The sequence below is a fragment of the Silene latifolia genome, chromosome 11 (assembly GCF_048544455.1).
Source record: "Silene latifolia isolate original U9 population chromosome 11, ASM4854445v1, whole genome shotgun sequence".
In the NCBI taxonomy this organism is placed as follows: Eukaryota; Viridiplantae; Streptophyta; class Magnoliopsida; order Caryophyllales; family Caryophyllaceae; genus Silene; species Silene latifolia.
The window spans coordinates 131,872,025-131,896,237 of NC_133536.1; the positions used below are offsets into that span (position 1 = coordinate 131,872,025).

The 24,213-nt window shown below is 37.9% G+C and overlaps 1 long non-coding RNA gene across 1 annotated transcript; it reads right to left on the reverse strand.

The window, feature by feature from the left end:
• Nucleotides 1-14,986, reverse strand: LOC141611910 (uncharacterized). The gene is made up of 3 exons (XR_012528887.1): nucleotides 14,540-14,986; nucleotides 2,937-2,985; nucleotides 1-314 (listed from the first exon to the last, which is right to left on the reverse strand). It is a non-coding gene; the product is annotated as an uncharacterized LOC141611910 (long non-coding RNA).
• Between the last annotated feature and the right edge of the window lie 9,227 nt (nucleotides 14,987-24,213).

A 24,213-nucleotide genomic window follows, 5' to 3' on the forward strand; every position in this document is an offset into this window, starting at 1 on the left:
TAAACAATATTCATTGACTACCACACACAAATTAAGGGAAATGATAATGTCACCACCATTTTTGTTAATGTTACAATAATACAAGTTAAGTCTAAGGGCATATACAACAAAATTCATTAACTGTCTCACATACGTGAGTGACATTAGTATTCGGAGTGACATTATGCCTTCCCCAAATTAAGCTCACGTCGTAAATCAGTTATAGCTCAACCAATACAAATATACATACAATCTAGTACATTAACAATAAACTTAAATACATCATAACTCAAAATTTCCCGTGATGTAAGCCATTGAAATCAAATCCATAGTTCCTACACAGAAATTAGACACCAAATTAGGCTGCAATCATAGCAATAATAAAATAAGGGTGCCAACTCTCCCATCAAATGGTGTGTTTAGTCTTAATTTTAACCTTTGTTAACAACTCCATTATGTAATTTACACACATGTATCAGACTTTGTAAAAATTAGGAGGGACATCATCATTACTTTATAAATTGAGTTATTACTCCTTGTCGTCATTTTAGAATGAAATTCTTTTAGACTTAAAATGGGTTTAACAAAACTTTCTCCTCCAAAAGGGTGTAAACAAAAGAGTAAATTAATAATTACTCCTTTTTATAAACCACTTTTTTAAAATAACTCCCTTATGAAAACTTTTTAATAATTTATTCTCCTCAAATATTCTCAGGTAAAAAATTGCACCCATTTTGACAATCCAGTGACATATTCCATCAAAATTCAAATTTTTTGATTTAAAGCATACTTTTATGACGAAAATGCCCTCCTTTACTCTTTATTATTCCCATGTCTTTTCTCTCTCCCTTATACTCTTCCCATCATTCATCCACTTCAATTCTCCCCTCTTCTGGCGGTCTCAGTTCAACGGCACCACTCTTACTCATCCACACCCGACAACCTCCTGCTCTTTTAACTCTTTCGCCGAGTCTCGCAATAACCACCTGCAGCCACCAATTGAACGCCGTTTGACACACTAGTTGAGCCCAGATGGCACGATCACCACCGTTATACTCCTCTACCATCGTGACCAGGCGCCTGTCACCAAGACGGCCATCAGGTGCGCACCTCCATCTCCGACGATCGATCATTAATCATCGTGGTCGGGTCGTGATTTGTGTTCAAGTGACCCGAGCAATTGGCTTGGCCTAGTTGGGTATGAAATTGAAGTAAAGAAGTAAGGAAGAAGGAAGCAAGAGGATTTAATTGATTCCATCGGGTGAACTTTGGATGGCGAGAAATTAGGGATTTTGAATCCAGAAATTAGGGGTTCAAACCCAGAAATTGGATCATTGGTGTAGCTCCGGTGTCAGGTTTTCGCGCTGTTGATTTGAACTCGTTCCGATGTCGGGTTTTAAACGGAGATGGATGTGAGTTGAATAGTTGCTGTGATGATGAACAATTATGGTGATGATGTTAAATTGTAAATGAATTTTGATTATCTAAATCAATGGCAATGAAAGTGGCAGAGGGGGAAAAACTGTAAAATTGTAAATGAATTTTGTGAATTGAATTTTGGATAACACAAATCCACCTTTGTTGATCAGAAAATGAAGTAAAACGTGAAAGGTAGGTTGTCTAAAGCAGCTACTCTCTAAATATTGACACAGGGGCAAAATTGTCATAATAAAAGAATTTTTACCGGAATGTTGAAGTGGGTGCAATTTTTGACCTGAGAACATTTTATGGGAGTAAATTATTAAAAAGTTTTCATAAGGGAGTTATTTTAAAAAAGTGATTTATAAAAAGGAGTAATTGTTAATTTATTCTAAACAAAATTTGTTTTTATGGTGAACAATCTATGTCACCACTTGGCTTATTATGCAGGAAGGATTAAATCTTAAAACCAGACTGCATCAGTTTGGTTTCTGTGAGGACAACTTGTGCTTAATCTGTGGGGAGCTACCTGAAACGATGGCTCATCTCTTCTATGAATGTACTTACAATTTGCGAGAATCGCATTTTTGTTGCTACCTGGGTTGGGGAGATCATTCCCTAGTCTTAATGAGCTCCGAATGGGAGGGAAAATAGTCTGAGTGGAAAGCAATGACTATGGTATTCAATGTCAATCTATATACTATGTGGTACCAGAGAAACAATACAAGACTTGATGACTCGGTTCGGAGGCTGAATTTGTAGCAAAACAGATTGAGGATATTGCAGGAAGAAGAGGATGCAGCAAAGCAGGCCCTGGTTTGTGTCACAGCACCAATGGTTGGCTTAGTTGCTTTGATAAGCAATGAGAATATGTTTGAGTAGGTTTGGTTGCGGTATGGTTAGTTTTTGAGCTCTACGGGGTTCGAACCCCTAATCTTGTATATGGACGTTTGGTTTTTTGATATAAATATATACTCACATTTTAGCTAAAAAAAAAATCTATGTCACCACTCATCATGGATCTTTACTCTTCAAGTTTTAAGAGTCTTTTAGTACAAATTTAAAATATGATTAGAGGATTAGCTCACGTCCCTCGTCTATCAATTAAGGCACAACACATTTTTTTTTTCCGTAGTAAACAAATCGTTGAGAAAGCTAATATTCAAAATGGAACTTGTGCGACATTAAAATGCATAAAAGACGACTATATTTACCCGCGTACATCAAGTAAAGATAGGAATAGGGATAATTTATTTGTTTGTCAAGAACCCTGTCAACCAATTTTCTTTTAAACCCAGTAAGAATAATTTAATTGTTAAAGAATACTTAAAAGACCATTGTACCTATTGTTATTGTAAATTGCACCCATTTACTTAGGCTTATCGTGTACTATGAGGAAGCAATTCCATCTAGACAAAAGAAACAACCACCCTTGTAATTTAATAATAATTTACACATATTCAACATGATGTCTAGTTCGTCTTAATCTTCTCTTTGGCTACTTACACATAGTCATGTACACATAAATAGAAGCTTACCTTACAACGGAAGTTATCTAGTACTCCATTATATTTTTTGTACGTAGTCCTGAAATCAAATTAAGCTAACATACTTAGCGGCACAAAAAGTAGTAAAAAAATGATGTCGCTAGTTCGCTACTAAGGGGTACGGCCGATCAATTCCAACGTAAGGGGAAGAGCAAAAGGAAAACCATGAATTCACTAATTTTCCATACTCATGTCTTTGTTGCGGTCAATGGATCTACATCCCACTGAACCCATCATAAGTTCTACGGAATAATGAAAGTGTATAATATTACATACCAAGATTCAATCATGATGATGGCGGCTTTGCGGAGGTTGGCCCTTCTCAACCTCCTTTATCACCATGAGCGGTTTGATTTGGAATTGTAGGGGTCTTAACAATGTGCTCGCCCCTACAATTCCTAAACTTAGGGCACTTAATAATAATAAATATTATGATTTTCTTTTTCTAATTGAGACAAAATGTAAGGTAGCTAATATAAGTAGTATGTTTCGATCCTTAGGCTTCGTTAAAACGGCCGGTGTTGATCCTTTGGGGACGGCCGGTGGACTATGGGTAGGGTGGAAAAAGGAGGCACTTATGAGTGTGGTGGAGTCATCTCCTAATTTTGTGATCCTTCTTGTTGAGAAATATAATGGCCTTCCTTGGTATCTTGTTTTGTTTTATGGTGCACCTCAACTTTGCTTACGATTCCCAATTTTACAACAACTCGAGGAAAGCTTAAGGAAACTTGAGTATCCTTTTCTAATCGTGGGTGATTTTAATCAAGTCGAGTATGCTTGTGATAAGCATAGTTCTAACTCAAGCCAAATTCCGGGAGCATACAAATTTATCAATTGGAAAGTTAGGAATGAGTTATTGGATATTTCGTTTAAAGGGCTGCGGTTTACATGGTGCAATAATAGGCAAGGGAATAAAAGAGTTTATGAGCGACTTGATAAGGCATTAGCGTCGAAAGATTGGTTCACTCTTTTCCCGGACACGGGTATTAAGCATTTTCCAATACAAATCTCTGACCATGCTCCTATTGAGGTTGATTTAAACCTTACAAAAAATTCAAATAAAAAGCCGTATAAACTGGACGCTTGGGCCCTGGACTACCCCAAATGTTTATCATGCATAAAGGAAACATGGTGCCTAAGGGATGTGGGTTCACCAGCCTTCCGTGTGATGAGAAAGCTATCAAGGGTGAGACAGTGTGTTATAAAGTGGACTTTAGATAAACGGGAGGAATGGTCGGGCAAGTGTGATGATTTTGATTCTAGGCTTGAGAAGGGTATGGAGGAGGTGATCAATGGTGGATCGGAAGAGGATTACTCGAGAGTGCATGAGGAGGTTCGGGAATTTGCCAAGGCGATTGCAACTTACTGGAAGCAGCGTGCAAAAATTAAATGGATGGTTGATGGAGACACGTGAAAGAAAGTATTTTTTCAACTGGGTTAAAGGAAGGGCGGGAAGGAATTTTATTCTCGGCATCAAAGGAAGGGATTGTGCTTGGATTTATGAACCAACCGAGGTGAGTAACTCGTTCCAAGACTTCTTTGTCACATTGTACTCCACTACTCATCACAATCGCTATAGGGCTTCCAGTGGTACTGATACGTGCATTTTATATAGTCTTTTTAGCCTATTTTATGCACGTATTTCTATGCTTTTATCGTGGTTTTATGCTACGAAATGCCCCGAATATGCTACTTTGGGTTATTTTGTCTTATTTGCAGGAATGAACCCAAAAGTAGTGAAATCAAGCCTTTTACCGTCCGTTTAGCATGCATTTGTAGGAAGAGTGAATTTGGAGCGGGAATGTAGCTATTTTGAGATGCGCAAAGAAGAAAGATAGCTAGGCGAGCAAGGGAAGAACTTCAAATTGCTAGTGCCTGCTTTGGGGAGCCATATCTCGAGTTCTATAACAGATATTCAGGTTATTCTAATTGGAGATGAAAGTTTGTCCTCTTAGCTTTCCAATGCCACCGGAATCACCTTGTTTGACCAAGTAACGAAGAAATGGCAGCCGTTTGAAGTTCAGTGCGCAAAGCAGCAAAAGTGCGCTGGAATCTACTCGATCGAGTAGATTTATGCTCGATCGAGTACTAGCTACAGCGAGAAGGATATTGTCGAGTATAATTAGATTTATCTTATGCTTATCTTATATTTAGTTAATAATAATGATACTACTTAGTATAAATAAGAGTAGTTTAGACCTAATAGCATATCATTCATTCCCTGGAGTCAGTAGAGGGGACGGATGACTGCTTTGTTCTTCATTTCTCTATTTTTCGGATCAATTGTAATTTCTCTTCCATTATTCTTATTCATAATTAGTTTATTCCTAATCTCTATTACTCTCGTATTTAATTTATGCAATTCAATTCTTGTTACTCCTTCTCTATTATGCCTCTTTTAATCAATTGCTTGCTTATTCTTGTTATTTGTTTCATCAATATGCGTAGCTAATCCTTTTGCTAGGGTTAGGGGAGTCATGAAACGATGATTTAGATTAATTAGATCGCAGATCCGTCATATTATCATGTTTATGTTGCAATCACTACATATAACTTTAATTAGTTGATTGAGTCGACGCAATTTAACTAGTTAATCCGGTAAACCTTGACCTGGACCGAAAGGTTGGAAGGGGTGAGACCTGTAGTGAACAATAGGATACTTTAGTGAGGGCGAAAGTCAAGCTAATAGTATTTTAGGGCGAATTGAGACCGAAAAGAGATATTCGTAGCCCCTTAGACCGGTATATTGACCTATCTGTGACCTTAGCTATCTTTATCTGGCTTATATTGATGACCTGACACCCTAGTCTCCTTCTTTATTGTTTAGAACTTACTTCCTTCTTAATTCCTCTCTTTTAATCTCTTAATAGTTTTAGTAAAACAATCAAAACCCCCCCATTTCGTGACACCTGACATGACCGAATTAAACAGGATAGATAGCAATTTAGCCTCCCTGTGGAGATCGACCCTACTTACCGCCGACACGTTAGTAGTAACTTAGGTATTTATTTTTGGTACAAAACGACCAGTATCAAATTTTGGCGCCGTTCTTGGGAGGCGACGCTTTTTATCTGTTTTAATTTTGTCTTTTTTCGCCTCAAGGGAAGACCGAGTACCTTGAGGCCGTTCTAATCTTTTTCTTTACTGTTTTGATAGGTCTACAGTGTCTATTAGTCGGGTTTAGAGAAAGATTGTCGAAGGAAGGCTTGAGTACCTTCGACTCTTTTGCCAAGATGACGTCCGTCTCTCGACTTATTGCTCAGTTTGAGCTTCAAACGGAAAGATCTACTAATTGGGAGAGGAAAGAATCTTGGGGTTGTGGTAATCACTATATCAACACCGACACCATTCCGTCTCATGAAGAACCCGTGTCACCCAATGTTGAGAATGATTTCTATGACTCGGATGACGAATTCCTATCGTACTTCAAGAGTTTATGCGAAGATTTAAGCCCTCAGATACGGGAGGAATCACTCGATCGAGTGACTAACATTGGTCGATCGAGTGATTTTCCAGGAGAAAGTGCTCGATCGATTAGTAAATCGCTTTCGATCGAGTGGAATTCAGGAGGAAAGTGGTCGATCGAGCAACAATTCTCGCTCGATCGATCAAGACGAAGGGGAAACAGTTCGATCGACTAATAGACATGCTCGATCAACCCGAAAGCTGCGAAAATCGTTAAATCGTCACCAACGCCTATTCCAAGTGACGATACAAAGGAACATACGGTCAACTCCTATTCTGTTCAAGTTCCTTATCCACAACGATTCCGCCACACCGTAGATTTCTCGGACCGCATACGAGCTTTCAATGTCGCGCTCATTACGATGAGATGATCACTCGGTACCTACTTATGCTAATTTTATTTCTCAAATTGATTGGTCTGAGAGGGATGCTAGTGAGACGATAATGAATGTAGCTATGACTGAAGAGTGTAGCACACTTCTTCGGAATGGGACCCCCCCTAATATGTCTGACCCAAGTCGTTTCCCTACTCCGTGTTCTATAGGGACCCATTCGTTTGATAATGCTTTATGTGACCTCGATTCTAGTGTCAACATTTTACCTTTGTCGCTGGCGTTGAAATTGAAATTGGCTAAGTTTACGCGCACTAGAACGACTATCCAGTTGGCTGATTACTCTTATGTACGGGTCAAAGGAGCTTTACATGACGTACCTGTTAGGATTGGGAATTTCTATATTCCCGCAAATTTCATTGTCTTAAACATACCCGAAGACCGCAATGTTCCCATTATTTTGGGACGACCATTTTTGTGCACTGCTGGCGCAATTGTTGATGTCGGGGTAGGGACACTTACCTTTCAGGTCGGAGGAGAGGACTTGGTTTTTTCTAAGTCCGATGACCCTAGGGAATCCATACCTATCATACCTTGCATTGATATTCCCCTTGTAGACTCCGTTGACATTCCGTCTGAGCCGTCTTTTGAGTCACATATTGTCGTTCTTTGTTGTAACACCTCCGCCCCATTCGGGAGCGTGGAGGGACATTGTTTTGTTTCTCTTCTTACGGGTCTTGACAAGTTCACGCACCGAGAGGCGAGATGGGTGCTCCGAGTCCGGAATCCGGAGCTCGCCGGATAGACGACCCAGGAGGAGGTGTTGATAAAGCTACACCGCGTAGGAAGAAGCTGCGTGATGAGACAATAGTTTGGGACCCGGATCTTTGTGGGAAGTCGTTGTTCTTACATTGCCAAGTCGTGGAGGCGGATGTCCGCTTGACAATTCTTTGAAGCTACCGCGTCCCGTCGAGGCCTAGTAGTGGGCCAATGATCTGTGCTGTTGGATGATGAGAAGAAGGTCGAGCTGGGACCTGTCTGAAGCTAGCGCTACCCGGGAGGCAACCAGGCGATTTTATTTTGCTTTTTATTTAATTTCAGTAGCAATAAATGGTTTTTATACCATAAACTATTTTAGTATGCTTGTTTAGTTAGTTTGTGGGCTGTTTTCAATTGCATCTTTGCAGGAATTCTACTCGACCTTTAAGCTGCAGAAAGACGAGTTACTCGATCGAGTAACTTTCTACTCGATCGAGTAAAAAAAAAAAAAATTTTTTTTTTTACTCGATCGACCACTTTTCTACTCGATCGACCGCTTTTCCTCTCGATCGAGCTGTTTTGGACGCCCATTGCTTGACTTAGCTTCTTGTGACGATGTTTCGGAGCTATTAGTGACCTCCCATGTTCTTTGTTTGGTTTGGGAGGTCCCTTCTTCGCGCAATCTTGTGAGTTTTCCGCATTTACTCTCTTTCTCCTTTAGTTTGCATTTCCTTTCCATGTTTTAGTATAATGGGGGCATTGTACAGTTTGGTTTGGGGAGGTTGTGCATCCATATCTGTGTCTGCATATTGCTTTTATTGCATTTCTGTTATCACATTAAATTTATGTATGCATGGTTGTTTATTTTCATAAAAATTTAAAATCCCATAAAAATTAGAAAATTTCAAAAATTCAAAAAAATTCACGATTATTTTTAGCATATAGGTTGAGTCGGAACGGTAGATTTCAATGATGATATTGCACTATAATTGTCTTTTTGCTTAAGCCTCGCAATAAACTGTTATCTTTTAGCTTTGTCTTATTGCATATCTACGAGTTAATGTTTAATTTAGCTGAACGAATAGACTTGACCTGAAATTTTGGCAACCTACTTATAATTTCTAAGATTTAGAGCCTTATAAACTGGTGTCATTTATGACCAGTTTCATGTAGGATTGTGAGTTGTTACTCCTTGCATAACATGTATCATCAATTTGCATGTATATGAAATTCAATTGCTTTTTGCCGTCATACATTCGGGTTAGTGGTTGGTGTCACATGAAGGGAGGTGCTTACAATTTCCCTTTCTTTCATTTTTATCCATTTAACTCCACATTAGCCAAATTTGCCTGTTGACCCTTAGCTACATTCCAAATTCAGCCTGCCTTGTCAAGCTAGTTTAGATTGTTCTGCGGTATATTGTCTATTGTATCAAACTTGGCTTGCATCTATTGATTCGGAGTTGGTAACTTATGAAGAAAAGGAGGATGATGAAAAAGACGTGAAAAAGAAAAAAAAAGTTGGAAAAAAAAAGGAATTCGAAATGGAAAAGAAAAAAAATTCGAAAAAGAAGAAAAGAAGAAACCGAAAAATAGAAAAAGAAAGGAAAAATTTGAAAAAAGAGATGTTGTTTGTTGATTAGTCAGTTTCTACTCCTATGCTTTATTTACATATCTTTTGAGGAGTTAGTTCAGTTTGGTTTGGTGAGATTTTATGCCAAATGAAGGGCATGTGCTTAATTCATAATTGAGTTGGAAATGGATATGTCTCATATGGTTCTGTTTAGGTACTAGCTTGGCCGCCTATACCTCCACATTCCCATAATTGTTTTGCCTTTTCTTACCCATTGCCTCACTTTACCATATTTTTGTAAGCCCTCTACTGTGATGAGGACCTTGTTTGGTTGGAATGTGTGTACGGTAGTTAGAATTGTCTATCATATTAGCTGCATGCATGTTTATGTTGGTCGTAGTCTAGGTGAGCGACTATTTTTCTTTCTCTCTTACATATATATGTTCACCCTTTGCTTCATGAGAGAAGAGTGAACCGTGAGAGTCCGATTTTAAAGGTCTTGCAAGGTCGACGGTTCAACTTTATTATAAACATCATACAATTCGTTTGCATTTGACTATTTGCTATAGGTGTTAGTTTGCTGCATCAAATTGGTTTAAGTGGGCATTTGTAGCTAGCTCTGAGTTATCTTTTCCGTTCCATTAGTTTGCATTTAGTTTACTCGGGGACGAGTAAAGGTTTGGTTTGGGGAGATTTGATACGTGCATTTTATATAGTCTTTTTAGCCTATTTTATGCACGTATTTCTATGCTTTTATTGTGGTTTTATGCTACGAAATGCCCCGAATATGCTACTTTGGGTTATTTTGTCTTATTTGCAGGAATGAACCCAAAAGTAGTGAAATCAAGCCTTTTACCGTCCGTTTAGCATGTATTTGTAGGAAGAGTGAATTTGGAGCGGGAATGTAGCTATTTTGAGATGCGCAAAGAAGAAAGATAGCTAGGCGAGCAAGGGAAGAACTTCAAATTGCTAGTGCCTGCTTTGGAGAACCATATCTCGATTTCTACAACTGATATTCAGGTGATTCCAATTGGAGATGAAAGTTTGTCCTCTTAGCTTTCCAATGCCACCGGAATCACCCTGTTTGACCAAGTAACGAAGAAATGGCAGCCGTTTGAAGTTCAGTGCGCAGCAGGAAATGTGTTTGGAATCTACTCGATCCAGTAGATTTATGCTCGATCGAGTACTAGCTACAGCGAGAAGGATATTGTCGAGTATAATTAGATTTATCTTATGCTTATCTTATATTTAGTTAATAACAATGATACTACTTAGTATAAATAAGAGTAGTTTAGACCTAATAGCATATCATTCATTCCCTGGAGTCAGTAGAGGGGACGGACGACTGCTTTGTTCTTCATTTCTCTATTTTTCGGATCAATTGTAATTTCTCTTCCCTTATTCTTATTCATAATTAGTTTATTCCTAATCTCTATTACTCTCTTATTTAATTTATGCAATTCAATTCTTGTTACTCCTTCTCTATTATGCCTCTTTTAATCAATTGCTTGCTTATTCTTGTTATTTGTTTCATCAATATGCGTAGCTAATCCTTTTGCTAGGGTTAGGGGAGTCATGAAACGATGATTTAGATTAATTAGATTGCAGATCCGTCATATTATCATGTTTATGTTGCAATCACTACATATAACTTTAATTAGTTGATTGAGTCGACGCAATTTAACTAGTTAATCCGGTAAACCTTGACCTGGACCGAAAGGTTGGAAGGGGTGAGACCTGTAGTGAACAATATGATACTTTAGTGAGGGCGAAAGTCAAGCTAATAGTGTTTTAGGACGAATTGAGACCGAAAGGAGATATTCGTAGCCCCTTAGACCGGTATATTGACCTATCAGTGACCTTAGCTATCTTTATCTGGCTTACATTGATGACCTGACACCTTAGTCTCCTTCTTTATTGTTTAGAACTTACTTCCTTCTTAATTCCTCTCTTTTAATCTCTTAATAGTTTTAGTAAAACAATCAAAACCCCCATTTTCGTGACACCGATTGCATCGAATTAAACAGATAGATAGCAATTTAGCCTCCCTGTGGAGATCGACCCTACTTACCGCTGACTTCTGTTAGTAGTAACTTAGGTATTTATTTTTGGTACAAAACGACCGTATCAGGTACGATGGAAAACAATTTTGAGAGAGTTCTGCAACATGTAAATATTAAAGTAGCGGAGGATGATGTTGATCTGTTGGGATGGGCCTTTACTGCCAAAGAGGTACGACGAGCTGTGTTTCAGACGGGGTCTATGAAATCACCGGGACCTGATGGTATACCCGCAATTTTTTTACCAGAAGTGTTGGCACCTTGTTAAAAAGGATTTCACAAAGGCGGTTTTATCTATACTCAACTTGGGTATGGTACTCCGTGAGGTAAACCGAACTTTTATTTCTCTCATTCCGAAATGTGACAATCCTGAGGAGGTAAAAGACTATAGACCAATAAGCCTCTGCAATGTCTTTATGCGGATTGTCACAAAATGCATTACTAACCGGCTGACTAGAATTATGGGATACCTTGTGGGGGACTTTCAGAATGCTTTTATTTCCGGACGAAATATTTCTGACAATATTCTCCTGGCTCATGAGGCCATCTACAAGATTAATTCCCAGAAAAAGGGTAGATCCGACAGTTTTGCTTTCAAAGCAGACATGAGTAAAGCTTATGATAGGGTTCGTTGGGACTTTCTTCAAGCTGTTCTCTCTAAATACGGGTTTCCCGATAATATGATTCGGCTAATTATGAACTGTGTCACTACAGTTACTTATGAGGTCCCCGCTAAAACAATTCCGACCAGAATGTGGTCTCAGGCAAGGGGATCCTTTATCCCCATATTTGTTCCTTTTATGTATGGAGGTTTTGTCCTCCAATGTGGCTTCTGCTCAGACTCAATGAGTCTTTAAGGGCATTTCAATCTGTAGAGGAGTGCAACCACTCACCCATCTCTTCTTTGCGGATGATTCAGTTTTGTTTTTAAGGGACAAAGGAACTGCGGTGACGGTTCTTAAAGGTATCTTTGACGAGTACTGCCAGGCATCGGGTCAAGTGCTGAACGAGGAGAAATGCGGGTTTTTATTCAGCCCTAATATGACTTTGCGTAAGATCTAGATATGTCTTAAGACTTTCGATATCAAAAATAATAAGGGTATTGGGAAGTACTTAGGTATGCCTACGGAGTTCCAGGGTTCAAAGAAGGAAATTTTTAAGGGGTTGCTGGATAATGTTACAAAACGGGTCTCTTCATGGAATGGTGTGTTTCTCTCACCGGCTGGGCGTCTCACCCTAATTTCTTCTGTTCTATCAAATATTTCAAATTACTTTCTATCGATTTTCAAAATTCCAGTAAGTGTGACCAAGAAGATCAACGCTCTTCTTTCACATTTTTGGTGGGCAGGAACTAGATCTGGGAAGTCGATCCATTGGTGTAGCAGGATGTTTACCAGTTTGCCTAAGAGGGAAGGCGGTCTAGGTATTCGTAACATTGAGTGCCTTAACAAAGCTCTACTGTCTAAGCACGCATGGAGAATTGTTTCGAAAGAAAAATCTTTATTCAGCTTAACTTTCCGAGAAATTTTTTTTGGTGATTCTGGTTGGAATGGTGATCTTACTCCACGACCATCAAGGGTCAAATTATGGGGGGTGAAGAGTGTGCTTCATGGCTTATAGTTTATCCTTGACAACTTAAGCTGGCAACCGGGGGTATCCTCTAATCTGAACGTTTGGACCAATAAATGGGTCAATGGGAAATGCCCGGACCCCAAAGACGATATTTTAGGTCAAGATTTTCTCTTCCTAAAGGATCTCACTATCAGGGACCTACAGCTTAATACTGGTGGGTGGAATCAGCACTTTATACGATTGCTTTTTGATGAAGAAACCACCAATAGGATCTTAGCTACTCTGCTACGACCGAACCAAATCGAGGATGACCCTATTTGGTCTTTCACGCAAACAGGGGAATACTTGGTTAAAAGTGGTTATTGGATCCTTTGTAGTGAATTTTTTGCCAGTAAAGCTTCTGCGTTGGATAGATCGAGAATGAATGTAAAACGAAAGGATTTTTACCGAACTAGGCTATGGCACCTGCCTGGACCACAATCGTGGAAAATTTTGGTTTGGAAAATCCTTTCAAATTCACTTCCGGTGGGAGTGGAATTTGAGAAACGTCATATACCATGGGATTCGTCATGTTGCCTATGCCATAGCAGCTGTACCACTATTGAATCTATTGACCATATCTTCAAAGATTGTGAGGTGGCCGCTAGGATTTGGGCTTGCTCATCGCTGGGTGTGAACACTGCACAAGCAGGGAGCATCAGTGCTGGAGACTGGATTATTAATTGGATTCATTACCTGTGGACCCTTGATGATTGGGAGGTACCAACGATCCAATTCCTAGCTACCATAGTGTCTATATGGAACTTGCGTAATGATGCTAGATTTAGGGGGGAAAAATACTTTCCGGAGGTCTTCTTCAGGTTTCTTAACCAGCTGGTTGGGGTGACTATGGAGGCTAGGACACAAACTAGCAAGACTTTGGGGCAGGGTTCTAGTGAGGCACACGATGATGGAAGTACGGAACAAGGGCAGGGGATGAATACGCTACGAAATGGGAATCCAGTTTACTTTACTGGGACAGCGGGCTCATGCTCTATGATCAGACTTATGGTTGATGCTAGCTGGCGGAAATCGTGTGAAGCATCGTGGGGGTGGATTGCTTTGGACATGGGGGGCCATGTGGTTGGTGAAGGTAACGGAAGGGGTTTCTCTGAGTCTCCATTACAGGCGGAGGCCCTAGGGGTTACTATAGCAATTACATGGGTGAGAGATTGCGGTTTCCTTCATGTGGAAGTATCTTCTGATTGCCTACAACTCCTGGGCCAATGGGCAGGATATGGAGCAGGACATTACCTTATTGCATGCATCCTCGATGATATTGCTATATTGTCGACTAACTTTCACTGTCTTTGTTTTAGTTATGTTTGTAGGGAACGTAATGGTCCGGCTCACAGACTTGCGCGGCGGGCCATGACAATGGCTTAGGAATCTTTCTTACCGGTTGCCAAAAAGAAAAGAAAAGATTCAATCATATTTACTATGGTAACTTTATATTTACCTTCCTAGTATATATAATAGAATAATATAATAAGGTGCTATATACTACCTAAGATAGATACATACATACAAATATACAATGAACAGTCGGAAATAATCAATGTATCCCAACGATACAATATTTACCAAATCATTCATAATAAACCAAATCATTCTAATAAAACAGAAAGAAAGAGAAAACCTCATTGATGAGCTCTAATCAACATTTGAAGAGCAACAACAATGTCCAATTTGTTTCGACAAAGTTAGAAATCTTGTTTAAGTAAGATGATAGAATGAAATAATCCAGTTTGTAATCAAATTTTAAATAATCCGGCGCACTGGAAATAACGCTCACCTTATCGATAGCCCTCAAAAGGTGAGTGATATGTGATCTTCGCACAAGTGATATGAATGGTACCAATTAATAAAGGGTTTGATTGATAACCTTTATTAACATAAGACGTTTTTACGATTTATTAGGGAGAAGAGACAATTTGTAATGAGGAATTAAAGAGATATAGAAGTTGACGAGGGAATGAGAATGGACAACAAGAGCCGGTAAATTCAAGATGGAGAAGAATAGGAAAAGGTGGCTGAAGTAATGGTGACTTAGCATGTACTATAGAGAGTACATCATCCTCCTCTTATTTTTTCTTTTGCCCTCTCAATTTTTAACACATCATTTTCTCTATGACCCACAATAATTTTCATTATCTTCATCCTCTTCTTATATATTTTTGTTCACAATAGAGAGGATCCTCTTATATATCCTCTACCATTTTAATTATATTTTAACTTCTATTAAAAGGAAAAAATAAAATGTAAATATTAAAAATGAAAAAATATGATTGGCTAGTTGGCCCAAGGGCCAATGTTTCACTTCCTCTAATTTTAGAGGAAGTGGAGAACATCCTCTTTCTAAAAGGATGTTCTATGCATTGTCCACAATAGAGAAGACCTCCTCTTCGATGAAAGAAAGTGCTAAGAGGAGGTTACTTCCTCTCTATTGTACATGCTCTAATGACTCTTAATTTTGTTGGTTTTCTAAATTTTCATTTTGTTTAGTGAGTGCGTGATAAGCGAGAAATAAGGGGAGGCTTTCTTGGGCATATTAGTTAGTGTTAGACATTGCCACATGTACTCAGTTGTCATGACTTTTTATTATATTTTAGTGAGTGCGTGATAAGCGAGAAATAAGGGAGGCTTTCCTGGGCATATTAGTTAGTGTTAGACATTGCCACATGTACTCAGCTGTCATGCCTTTTTATTATATTTATAGATTATCAATTTCACTAGGCATAAACCCGGTCATCAAAATGGCAAAAACCGGTTGTAGTCGTGTTTTACTCCTCATTTATACTTTATTGCGACTCGATTTTGTGTGCTTAATTGATTAAATAGCTCATTTAATTACTAATGTATAATAATTAGTCGTCTTAGTTATATTTAATAACTAGTCGGATTTTTATAATATTAGTACTGAATAGTTCCATTTTATTTATCGCGAATAAATATATTTATTTGTTAATGTATTAGCTTTATTATAAATGTTATAAGAATAATGGTTTTTGTTAAGTTTATATTACCGCTTTGCTTTTGTGTAATTTAATTTTGTAGGGATGGATTCGTGAATAAAAGAAAGACAAAGTGAATTAGTGAAGTGAGAAGGGGCGAGACGGATGAAGACGAGTCGAATAGAGCAAATGACCCAATTCAAAGAAGGAGAAGTCTAACGTCAATCCTTCACCTTGATCATAAACATCAACCAAATTATACTCCACTCATCACCATTGTCATTCATTTCATTCACACCTACCATCACCAAATTCAAGCTCCCTTCGTCACTCACCTCCACCACCACGAAAGCAGCTACCAAGAATTCAGCTCACCATCAATTGAGCACTATCCCGGCTTCGTCCCATAACCATCATTTAATGCCGCCACAACCATCTGCATCACCCATTTCCCATGTTTACCTTGTTTCATGCCCAATTACCCAAGTGAACCCAAAAGCTGTAGTCTTTCTCATATTGATCAACTACACTTTCATTTTAGCATACTTTTATATTAGTTTGCATAATAGTCTTAGAAATTAATCTCCTTTCATTTGTTAGACTAAACTAAAAACTTAAACAAGCCAAGTATCTAACCCTCGCCATCCTTGTGGTTCGACCTCGATAAATACTACTTTTCTTGGGTTTTACAAACTGTTTTTGGTGCGAGTATTGACGGCAAAAACTCGGTCATCAAAATGGCGCCGTTGCCCGGGATGACGTTAGGTTATAATTCGTTAGTTAGAGTCTTAGGCTTAGTCTTTACTTGTTGTTTGGTTGTTTGAGTAATTACTTGTTTCTTGTAGAGTGAGTGTGTTATTGCTTACCCCTAGTGCCTAAAAACATTAGGAGACTAACAGTTTATTAAAGTCTATGCCTAGAGGAATCGATAATTCTTTGCTTAGTGATCCCAAACCGGAGAGGCTTTTAGGAGAACAAGGACTTTAGCAAGGGTTAGAAATTTCAACTTGGCAACTTTAAACCAAACTAGCACATCCACCCAATCTCACCTTGAAACCTTTACCAAAGAACAACCAAACAACACAATTAATCCCTTCTTAGAAAATCCTTTCACAACACACAAATTCCTATAAATACACCACACAAAGTAAAAACATGAATTTCCAAGGTTTCAACCAATAATACAACAATCAAGGGTATCAAGATCAAAATTTCAATCAAAACTATCAAAGTTTTGACCAAGAGTACAACCAAGGGTACCAAGAGTAAGGGTATGATCAAGGAAATCAAAATGATCAAGGATTCAACCATGGGTATCAAAACCAAAATTTCAATCAAAACTATCAAGGCAACCACGAGTTCAACCAAGTCCAAGGTTCAAATATTCAAAGCCGAAATAACCATGATTCTCCTTTTTCACTTATCAATCAACCTTTCAATCAAGAGCCACCACCTCAAACAAGCAATTTCTTGGAAGATACCTGATACAACTACTTGCTTAAAAGATAATAGAAGACTTGGCAAGTACAATCCAACAAGGCATGATGAACCTTGAAGCTCGAGTGGCTTCTCAAGCTCTTGCTAACTCCCAAACACCAATGAGTGGATTTCTAGGGCAAGGGCAAAATGTTAAGGATATTATGAAGACAAGAGAAGTTAATGCTATCAAGTTGGGAATTGAAGTGGAAAAAGAAGAGTCATATGCATTGCCAAATCAAGAAGAGTAAGTAAATGCAACACCTCTTTCAATGGCTAAGGAAAATGTTAGCCCAATGATGTCAAAAATTCAAAAAGTTGACAATGAGCCCGAAGGAGAGAGCATGGAAGAGCACTTTGTGCTTGAGCAAATAATGACGATTAATGTTAAAAGCTTGGAAGTTGAAGCTAACCCGGAAAAGGGAGTGATGATAATGACAATACCCACCACTCCCAAAGTTGGTGAATCAAGAAAGTGTGAAATTGATGAAGAATTTGTTCTGGAAGAAATAGCGGGGATAGAAGTTGAGAAGAAAGAAGTTGAAACCGATGATGAAGAAAAAGAAACGGTAATGTGGGAGTAAAACTCCTCGGGAAAGCAAGAAGTTAGTGAGTTGGATATTGAGGAACCCGAGGCTACACCAAAGCCTTCTTATGTGCCACCTCTACCTTTTCCTCAAAGGGGGGGGGGGGGGGGGGTTGCCAATGAAGACTCACGACACGAAAAATTCATTAACTTGGTGCAAAAGATGGAAGCCACTCTTCCATCCACGGAAGAGGCGCCTTACTATGCCAACTTCCTAGCGGAAGTTATCTCAAGGCAAAGGAATGTAAATGACCACGACCTTGTTTCCTCAACGGAAGTGTGTTGGGACATAAATGATGATGATGATGATGATGATGATGATGATGATGATGATGATGATGATGATGATGAGGAAGACCTCTCACCATTAATGCCTTCCAAAATTCATGAAGAGGAAGTGTGTGTCAATGGCAAGTGTGGGGAAGAAGCTAGGACTTTGGAAATGGAGGTTGATGAATTCGAACTTGCCATACTTGGGGAGTTAAGGAGCCGTGAGAAAAACTACGATGTTTGTAGTTTTGATACTAGTTTGGAAGACATTGAAGCTCTTCTCTTAGGTAATGGTTCAATTCATTTGGAGGGTCAAGAAAATGAGGATAAAAGTGACATCATGAACCTCAATGTTTAGAAGTTGACTCCTCCATCTCTTACCTCCTACCAATTTACATGCCTTGATGAACGTGAGGAGATTTCTTCAATGGAAGATTGTAGCTCGGTCATATCAAGCCAAATGCCTATCAAGCTAGGTGACCCCAGAAGCTTCTTAATTCCATGCACCGTTGGCAACCAAAAGATTGGCCATGCTTTGTGTGATCTATGGGTAAGTGTAAGCGTTATACCGCTCGCAATTGTGAATATGCTTGATATTAAAAGCTTGTCCCGCACTCCCATCACCGTCAAGTTGGCCGTCGACACTATCCAATTGGGATTCTTAAGGACATAGTGATCAATAATGGCACTCTCTCCACCCCCACCGACTTTGTAGTGATGGACATTCCCCTGGGTAAGAACTCCCACATCATCCTTAGACGGCCATGCTTGGCCACGGGAGGAGCTATCATCGATGTTCAAAAGGGAAGATTATCCTTCAAGGTCGGTAATGAAATTGTTGAGTTCAAATTGCCAAATACTTTGAAAAAGGCCATGGTTGATGACATGTTTGGTATTGAGACTTTGGACTAACTTCTAGCTCAAGAAACCCCAAAAAAGATTGATGGAAAAGGGGAAGTTATATTTGCTTGTTAATTTGGAAAAATACAAAAACATGTCTTTTATTTTTCCTATTTCTTCCCTACATTTCGTTCCATTGAGGACGATGTAAATTTTAAGTGCGGGGAGGAAAATATCCACCGCATATTTGTATATATTTGCTTGTTAATTTGGAAAAATTACAAAAAATGCCTAAAAATTGAAAAATTTCAAAAATTCCAAAAATATTACATTGTTTATATTATATATATTTCATTTGTCCTAACCATTTTGATAGACAACACATGCGAGCTTCAGAGAAGACGCTTGGTAAAATTCTTCCAATTCTCTCTCTTTTATCCTTCCTTTTCTTTTGGCAAATTTAACAAAAATAACTCAACCTTTACTTATTCTTCCCCCAATAACCCAACCTTTTAATGTTTACAATAATAATCCAAACTTTATACTTCTCTTCTGAAAATGACCAACAAGTTGTCTGCTCTAAAATTTCTGTAAAATAAAATGTTGAAAAACGATTTATAATTAAAAAAGAAACTCAACTTAAGAAGAGTTAAGTGATGAAATTTTAAAACTTTTACTTTAATTGAAAATTTCTTGTCAAATCTCGCATGTCGTCTTTAATTAAATATTTTGCTTCATAAAAAAATACACCAGAAATGATGTGTTCTGCAGTTGTGGCAAAAATTAATCTAACACCATAAAATAAATTTTCAATTGGATATTCGAGAATGATCTACAAATTCATGTGGGCTAATCCATGTAAATTGTGTTGTAGTTTCAATAGAAATAAATTAATTATTCAAATAAGTGGGTCATTTTTGTAAAATGTGTATAAAGGTTGGATTATTATGATTAACATTAAAAGGTTGGGTTATTGTGGAAAGAATGACTAAATGTTGGGTTATTTTTGTTAAATTTGCCTTTTCTTTTTGTATATATTAGCATTGAGGAGGACGAGATATTTGATGTGGGTGTTCCTTTTGGTAACTGTTTTGGATATGCTTCTGTTGTTGGTGTGCTGTTAGGACTAGATATTGTATGCATTTAGACTAGAAATGTATATATGTGTTCACTCTTGCATTCACGTAGCTTGTTCATATGTTTAGTTGCATTTTATACACGTTGCATCTTGTTTGTAAATAGTTGCATAGAAGATCTAAATATGGAGGGTATATGTCGTCAATGATGACAATTATTTTGCCCGTGTCATTCCCACTACTACAAAACTTGTGATGGACATCGGAATTTTCGCTATATGGACATCGGATACACAACCGATGTAGAGTTTGGTCATGTCCATTGTGGATTAATGGACATCGGATTTTAAACCGATGTCCATTAAAATTTGCACATCGGATTTTTAGGAAAACCGATGTCTATTTGATCAATGGACATCGGATTTTTAGGAAAACCGATGTCTATTTGATCAATGGACATCAGTTTTTTGCAAAAATTCGATGTCTATAATTATTATTTTTTATAAAAAAAATATTACGATGTTGCCCATATTAGTCGTACACATGATGACAATGCAAAATGATTCCATAATAAAAAAAAAATATCTGTATACAATCAATCGGTTATCCAAAGACAATTACAAAAAAATTTCATCTACATAATGTGTCAAATTTACTTAGACGACTAACCTATATAGAGGAAACGCCCTTTCTACCTCTCTCAGCTGCTTTCATCCAAACAACGTATAAGAACATTATAGAAAGGCCTCACTTGAATGAATACAGATTTGCAGCAATATTATCAGCTGCTTTGTCGCGTGTCCATGACTTACCACCATTAGTTCTTCTCAACAAAATTCCACTCCCTCCAGCAACTCAAGCTTCATCCTACATGTCATCAAAGCCAATGAACCTGAGTTATTGTCTACCTACTCAAGGATAGTATTCATGCCATTCCAAATATGAAAGCTTGAAATATGAAAGTTGTAGTAGGAGTTAGGACTATAGGCCCTTCATTATCTTACCAAGCAAACAAGCCAAATGAAATTTCAAGCATTCATATAATTCAGATGCAAATTCAGGGGTTAATGAACATTATAACATTCTAATTATTCAGTACTACATGCCTGACTTTAGAAGCTAATATATGGAGTTATTCTCACTAGTTTCTATCATTCTTATATGGATAGGGAGCTTAAAATGCTAACCTTAATTGAGAGTTAGAATCATGGACAGGTCAGCTATATATCTCGAGTTATAGCCACTGCAAGAGGACTGCTCAGAAGAATGAGCTACAACACCATTCTGACCCAAACTTTCTCAACTCTATATCTCTCTATCCAGGCTCTACTAGTCGGTTACTCTGTTAATGAAGTCTTGATAGTCTGTAGAAAAACAAGCAAAACCAAAAACAATATTATTAAAAAAGAAAATAAAGCCTATTAGTTTCTTTTTTGCCAAGACTCTTAGTCAACCTAAAAATAATGTAAGATTTCAATCTCGTAGTCTTACAGAATACCCTTCAGCCCCTCACCAAGACTTTTGGAAAATCAAAATGGATATAGCTAAAGAGCATGCATGACAAGGACGACAATAGCCTCTTCATAAAACCTAGCCTCTCTAACCTCTCCTACTTTAACTGTTGAATTGTTTTACAATTAATAAAGTATCGAATCAGATGAATGCAACAACACACCCTTAACAGTAAACTACAGTTTTAACACCAGAATGAATGTCAAATCTCATACTCAACATGCATTTTTACTCACCTATACTACAATATGCTCAGCTATTACACCACAATAACCCCAATAGTTATTTCACGAGCTTCTTCTTCCTCTCTTGCTCTTCTCTCCTCTGCCTTTCCCACCTAAGCAACGAAGAAAAAGGAATGGATAAGTCAGGCAGAAAAACAATTTCATGTAACATGACGTCTTATTTCAGTTTTATGCCAGTTACTACAGTTCTGTCCAAGAAAATTCAGCATTGAGTTATGACAACTCAACTCTTTACCTCCCTCATCTCAAAAATGTTTACTTCTCAAGTTACATTTGTAATGATGTACTGTGGCATGACCAAACATACAAGTGAATAAGATTACAAAAACGAGGCAATATTTATATAGATACACAGATACAACTACGACTTTTCTGCTTAAATTTGCCCGTGTTCAAACAGTAGTACATAAGAAGTCAACCAAGCTCACTTGGGGCAGACAGAACGAGAAGGGAAACCAGTCAAGTACCTGGTCATCTTCTAGTGCAACCCTATGAGCAACATCTTGTTTCTCCCTCAAACGCATATTGTTCTCCTCTCCTCGACTTCAAGCCTAGCAGAGACAAGTACACGTGCAGTTTCTTCCAGAACTCGTTGCAGTATAGAAAACATTTTCTCTGGAGTCTTTTGCCCATAAATCTGTAACAAAAGAAGATTAAAGTTAAACTGAAAAGGCGTGGTTGAAAGCTAGTAATTGAATCCTCTATATTCACTGCAAGAAAGGCCCTTCATTATCGAGTCATAAGTATTACAAACTACCAGTAAATGTAAAATGGAGGAAAGAAACAATCGGAGAATAGTTACTTAACAAAGGTATATGACAACATAGACATCCACAATCATCGGTGGATGTCAATTTCCGTTGATATGGTCATGAGAAGTCTCATTTAATCTTGTACACCTGAGGTTCCATTCATTCAATTGTACATTACCAATCCGCGAAAGGATACTATCTTTAGTCTCTAGCATTACTTATCACCCATTAAATATACTTATGTAAGATAGACAAATTAAAATGTTAGGAATACCTTACTAAGCACTTCAATTTGACATGTAGACAACTAAATCAGCATTCAACTTTCATATGAATATTTGATCCTTTTTATGTATTCCCTTAATTAAACAAAGTGATGGAAGAGTCCTTCCAATAATGTTACAGATTGGTAAAACTAAGGTCTTTCAAAGAGCAGGGCAAATGGCGGAGTTAAATGCTCTTAGAAATGAGGTATTAGGACAATCAGCCACCGTCATTCAGAAACAAGTACGAACCTTTTTCTACCAAAGATAGTTTCGAAAATGCTGATATCTGCTATAACTATTCAAGTGTATAGTAGAGGTAAAGCTATTTCCGTTGATGTGTTACTCGTATCTTTTAATTAAAAACGAGGAAAGAGTAGAAGAATTGGAATACTTAGCGCAATTAACTCCTGAAATCATCTCTTTTACTACAGACAACGAATTACCTCCAAATTGAAATCAAATCTAATTGAAAACCCTAACCCTAATACATAATCGTACCCTAACATGATAAAAATAATTGAATCCCACAATGAAAAAATCATACAAAACCAAAAATTCAGTGAAACATGTAAACAAAACCTTGAAAAATATATGAATGACGATAACTATTTAAAAATAAGTGAAATAAAGAACCATACCCGATTGAAGGATTGTAAACTGGAAGTTGACAAATTATGGTCTTGGGTCGTCGGTGACAAGGTGGCTGTCGACGATAAGATGGTTGTTGTCGGTGAGAGGTTGGCTGTGATTAGGTCTTCGTGGGTGGTCATGACTTATGATTTGGGTTTTGGGTGTGAGTGTGAATGAATATGATAGATAAGCTGATTGTGAATGGAAGGTCGTAAGACTATAGACTTGTTGATGAAAATTTAGGCATTGTGGGTTGATTTTGTGTTGGATTCTCCTCACCTTCTTTTGCAAAAGAGTTGATGAACTCAATAGTGTTTGGTTGAATATCTACAACCTCACCAATACCTTTCAAAGTTCTCCTAGCAAGTCTTCTATTGTTTGTCAAAGTCCTTTCAATTTCGTGATCAAAGGGTAACAAGTTACCTTGTGACCTTCTAGACATGCAAAATATCAAACAACTTGAAAATAATTAGAACAAACCTTGAGGAGTTTTACTTCCCCAAGGCAAAGAAAGACACAACTAACAACAATTTAAGATAATCTAAATCAAGTTAACACCGTCCCCGGCAACGGCGCCATTTTTGGTCGTGTTCTCACGATGGAGGTTTAGTTTTCGGTACTTGTCGTTAGGAGCACCTAGACCAAAACACAATTTATAACTTCACAAACAACTCTACAATTAGTAAAGAGGCAAGTAAAGGTCGGATCCCAAGGGACGGGAATTGAGATGGGATTTTCAATTGCAACTAGCAATGTCTAAGGGTGTCACAATTTGGGGTTTGAAGTAGAAGATCACTAAACTAAATAGCAATAAAAGTAAACAAGCAAGATGTTAAAAAGGGGTGTAAACAATTGATAAAAG